The following is a 5,446-nucleotide window of genomic DNA, read 5'->3' as shown; positions in this document are numbered from 1 at the left end:
GCTCTTTTAAAACCTTTAAGCTTCCGATTTTGGAGGCCTCATCCTATATTACATGAAGCATTAAAAACAAAGGGAAAATGTAAAAAAAAAAAACCAAAAAACCCAACAACTTCATGTAGTCATATGTGTGGAGTTATATAATTGTAATAATAGGGAGAGGTTGTAAGGGAATGGGGAGAGAAGAGAAGACTACTTTGGATTGTGTGATCAGAGAAGGCATTTTTGAGAATGTGACATTTGAGCTGAACCTCGATGACCAGAAGGAACCAGCCCAGCTAACACCTGGGGGCAGATTGTTCTAGGCTGAGGGGACACTCAGTTCAAAGGCCCTAAGGCAGGAACTAATTTTGGCATCTTTGAAAAACAGAAAGGAAGCTTATGTGGCTGGAAGGCCAGGAACCAGATTCTGTCAGGTCTTGGGTCACGGTGAGGAGGTTAGGCAATGGGAAGCTATTGGGAGATATTTTAGCACCGGAACAAATGAAGTGAAATAAATGAAACAAATGAAATGTTTAAATGTTTAAAACATTTACTTTGGGGGCGCCTGGAGGGCTCAGTCCGCTAAGCATCAGACTTCAGCTCAGGTCATGATCTCATGGCACCTGGGTTTGAGCCCCGCATCCGGCTCTGTGCTGACAGCTAGCTCAGAGCCTGGAGCCTGCTTCAGATTGTGTGTCTCTCTCTTTCTGCCCTTCACCCACTCATGCTCTGTCTCTATCTCTCTCTAAAAGATAAACATTAAAATTAAAAAAAAATTTTTTAAGTTAAAAAAACCATTTATTTTGGATGCCATGGGAAAAGGGTAGGGGGTGGGATTGAAAGAGGGCAAGAGCAGCATGCCGTGCTGGGAGATCAAAGACTAGTGCTTTCACCCAGAGCAGACCTGATAGAGGCTTAGTCTAGCTAGTGGTGGAGGTGGGAAAAGCACAGAGGAATCGATAGACCTCAGAGAACTACTGGATATAAAGGGGGGGAAAAAAAAGAATCAATGACATGGGTCCAGTGAATGAAACCATCTGAAACTGGAATTGCCTCACCAAGTCAGGACTTCATGATTGCCAGTTTTTTTTTTGTTTTTTTTTTTTTAATTTTTTAATGTTTTATTTATTTCTAGGAGAGAGAGAGAGAGACAGCGTGAGCAGGGGAGGGTCAGAGAGAGAGGGAGTCACAGACTGAAGCAGGCTCCAGGCTCTGAGCTGGCAGTCAGCACAGAGCCCGACGCGGGGCTCAAACCCACAAACTGTGAGATCATGACCTAAGCGAAAGTCGGATGCTTAACCAACTAAGCCACCCAGGCGCCCCCATGATTGCCAGTTTTATGCTTCTGGAAGCTTCCTAGCCTCCTCTTCCCCAAACCAAAAACCAGAGACAAAAATGTCCTCATTCACACCCCAAGAGTCTGGAGCTCTAGCAGCAAGCTAGGTGAGCTAGGTGTCCAGAAGGGTCGAGCAGGAAAACTCAGGGTCTGTGAAACAAAGAATCTGGAATCTGGCAGAGGGGCCGCTCAATGGGGCTTTCAGGGTTTAAGCATGAGGTTGAAGGAGTTGCTGCCCCCACACTAAGTCTAAAACACTGCAACCAGGGAACTATTCAGTCCAACTCTCATATTTCAGACAGCAAAATGGAAGCCTTATTCAAGGCCACACAGCCCAGCTACTATCTGGGAGAAGATCCCTAGATAAACTGAGGCGCACGTGAAATGGCCAGCACAAACACACAGCACAGGGTACAGGAACACACACCACGGGCCAAGATGGAAGCCACAGGTACTTCTTGCATAGGCATTAAAAAGCCAGATGAGGCTGAGAGCGCAAGAATGCATTTTCTTTCAGCAAAGCAACCTAGAGAGAGAGAGAAAGGCAAATTCCTCAGGCCTTGGGCCTGCATTCCTGACTTGGGGTAACAAGGGCTGAGGGAGGTGATCAGCAGGCCCAGGGGCAGCGTGTCTGGTATGTCAGTTTAGGCTCTGCTCTTTGCTACCTAGGGGCTGGGTAGCAAGTGTTCTTAAAGGGCCACTTCAGAAGGGCAGATTTGCTGGTCAGGAGCTTTCAAATTACTTTCCTGTGGCCCCAGGGAGGCTTTATGCCTACTCTTGGGGGACTCCTTCCAAGTAACTAATTCATAGACACTTCCCCAGAAGCACATGCCCCAGACTCAAGGCCCTATGGGGCAGGCACCGGTTTGTGGCCTGAACCTCGGACTGTGGACCGTCTCCTCCCTTTTTCTGTTTATTTTCAGTCCTCTGACCCCAGGCTGGCTGGTGAGGTAGGCAGAAGGGAGGAGACTCTGGTGCCAACACACACACACACACACACACACACACACACACACACACACACAGAGGCTCCTGTGTCCCCCAGTCTCAGTGGCTGGTCAATGATTGACTGGCATTTCACAGGCTGCTGGTTCCAGACCCCAGCCTGTTGATCCTTAGAGGTCACCTCTCTAAGCCAGAGCCCCATCATGCCTCCTCGGTGCCCATGGTTACCTCCACTACCGGCAGGCCAGTACCCCCGCTGGCAGATCTCATGCCTTCTGCCCTCTGCCTTTCCTGGTGGCTCTCCTCTGCCTCGCAGTCACCCCTCTGCTCTGAGGCTGTCTGCCTCTCTCCAGGCCCCTCCCTGGACCCTTCTTTCTGGCAAACTCTTAGGCTCTTCCAGCAGCGTCCCCTCCACCTACCTCCCCCACCATCCCCAGGCCCCCCCTTCAACCACTGTCCCTTAGACATCCTCGTCCCTTGGCTTTCCTGCCAGGCCCTGCTGCAGAGGCAGTTGAGGGGAGAAGCGAATCAGCAGCGCCCACCGCTGCCCCCCTTCCTCTCCTCTTGTCAAACGCCAGACAAGGTTTTTTCCCCTTCCTTCCCAGCTCTGAATGGGCTCATTCTCTTTGGAAGACTGGCCCCTCTCGAGCCTCCTCCCCGGGCAGGGCGTGAGTTCTGACCCCGCTCCTCCCCCAACCCCACTCCCGGTCTGCTCCCTCGGGCCCCGCCTTCTCTGGGCAGCCCACTGGGACTGAGAATTGTCTCCAGCCTGGGTTTTGTCCCTTAGAATCTGGCATGCAGAGAGGGTGCACTTGGTGACTGGGTGGGAGTGAGGCAGTGGGGGGACATGCGATCTTTGTAGGGGAATGACTGTAGTTACTCAGATATGTTGGAGAGCCTTTCTCTGGCGCCACTACACCCTGGGGGAGGGGGGGTTCATGGGACCCTTGATTCGCAGCCCTGGAGCAGAGCTCATGGAGCCAAAGCCTCCTGGCTCAGTTTCCCTGTGTTTGCTTGGTATTTCAGTGTTCCTTTTCTGCAAAATGGGGAAAGATAACTTCTGCCTTCTCTGACAACCCAGGACTCTGGAAGATGAGGGGGTGTGGCTCTATGACAGACAAAGACATGGAGGAAGGGTCCAGTAAAGGATGGTTCCACAGCAGCTTTCCTGGCTGGACAAACCCAACACCAGGGCAAGGGAGGGTGGGAAAGGACATCTCTGATGCCAACCCTGACATCCTGATGGTCTCTTGAAGAGCAAGTCCTCCAGTGCATGACCTGCAATGACTCTTGGGACTAGGTTTTGTGTCTCCTCTCCCTGAGGGCCAAGAGGCACCTTGACTAGGTCCCTGGATTTGGGTTTGTGATGAGCGAAGGTGAGAGACTGGTTTTGGCTAGCTGTTCACCTTTTCCCTCGTTAGCTCTGAGACAGATGCTCCTGGGCAAATTGGTTAACTCATCTGAGCCTCTTTTCCTTGATCCCGCCCTCACCCTAATCAACTCCAGTGCTAAAGCTAGAGAAAATAGAGATATTAATGCCCATCCCGAAGGGCCGCTGTGTCCCCCATACACAGCAGTATTTCTTGAATGTTTGTGACTATTATCCAAGGAATAAATCCATTGTATATCATCACCCAGTACACACACACCCTTACCCACACTAACATGTGATGTACACAGATCATTTCCATTGTATTCTATTTCTTTTTTTACATTTTATTTATTTATTTATTTATTTATTTGGAGAGAGCACAAGTTGTGGAGGGGCAGAGAGGGAGAGAGAGACAGAATCCCAAGCGGTTCTGCACTGATGGCATGAAGCCTGGTTTGGGGCTCAAACTCACAAACTGTGAGATCATAACCTGAGCTGAAATAAGAGTCAGATGCTTAACTGACTGAGCCACCCAGGCGCCCCATATTCCATTCTATTTCTTTAAAAAATTTTTAAAAATGTTTTATTTATTTCTGAGAGAGAGAGAGGCAGCATGAGCGGGGAGGGTCAGAGAGAGAGGGAGACACAGAATCTAAAACAGGCTCCAGATTCTGAGCTAGCTGTCAGCGTAGAGCCCGACGCGGGGCTCAAACCCACAAACTGTGAGATCACGACCTGAGGCGAAGTCGGACGCTCAACCGACGGAGCCACCCAGGCGCCCCTATTTGACTCTATTTCTAAAAAAAAAAAAAAAAAAGTCTTGTCTTGATCATCTAAGTTGGTTCGATGACCAAACTTCCAAATGAACTTAACCCGCAGTTTGCCCATTGCTGGTTAGAGCCAGAGGTGGACTTACCATGCTGTTAAGGAGGGGTAAGCTTCAGGCCCTTCATTTGCATATATGTGTCTAATTTTGTGCTCATAACTTTGTATTCCATATCTTGAAGAGCTCCCCCACCCCAAATTTCCTAAGCTTCAGGCACTACCAAACCTGGACCTATCCCAGTATAAGTATAAACTTGAGACCACTTATTGAGCAATTACTACATACTGGTCTGAGTGCTTCAGGAGCATTACCTTCTTTAATCCGTAGTAAAGCATGCCAGATCACTATTCTAGTAGTGCGCAAACTGAAACTCAGAGAGGTTTGCTTACTTGCCTAAGGTCACACAGCTAATACGTGGCAGACTGGAACTTTGAACCCAAGTCATTCTGATTCCAACTCCCCTACTGTGAAAATGCCTACTAGCAACCATGCTGGGAATATGAAAACAGCTTAAGAAATGCTGGTGTCCTTCATTCTTCAGTGCTCAGTAGATGCCTCTGATCCTCTCTTGACCAGCACAGGCATGCTCTGCTCTTGGCTGAGGCATTCCAACTAGAGTTGCCAGACTTAGCAAATAAAAATAAGGATGCCCCAGTTAAATTTGAATTTCAGGTAAACAACGAATAATAATCTGTTAGTTAGGTATGCCCCATGAATTCTTGGTTGGAATTTCCAACAAAGACACACCTTCCTTCTATCACCCCCACTCCATCCCCCACACTGGGCCTTAAGAACAGACTCAGGGGCTCCAGGAGGAATGCAGGGTGGGGAGGCAGAATTGAACAGGCTAGTAAAAAGCAAGGGACAGAAAAGGAACTTTGGGTGAATTGAGTGCCGAGTGGCCCTGCAAAGACACAGAGGAATGAATGTTCTTGGAAAGACTGAGATGGAAGTCCCTCTAATTTGATTCTCTCCCCAAACTTGTAGA

Source organism: Crocuta crocuta, unplaced genomic scaffold (assembly GCF_008692635.1).
Source record: "Crocuta crocuta isolate KB4526 unplaced genomic scaffold, BGI_CrCroc_1.0 scaffold68, whole genome shotgun sequence".
NCBI lineage: Eukaryota > Metazoa > Chordata > Mammalia > Carnivora > Hyaenidae > Crocuta > Crocuta crocuta.
This window is presented reverse-complemented; position numbering follows the sequence as displayed.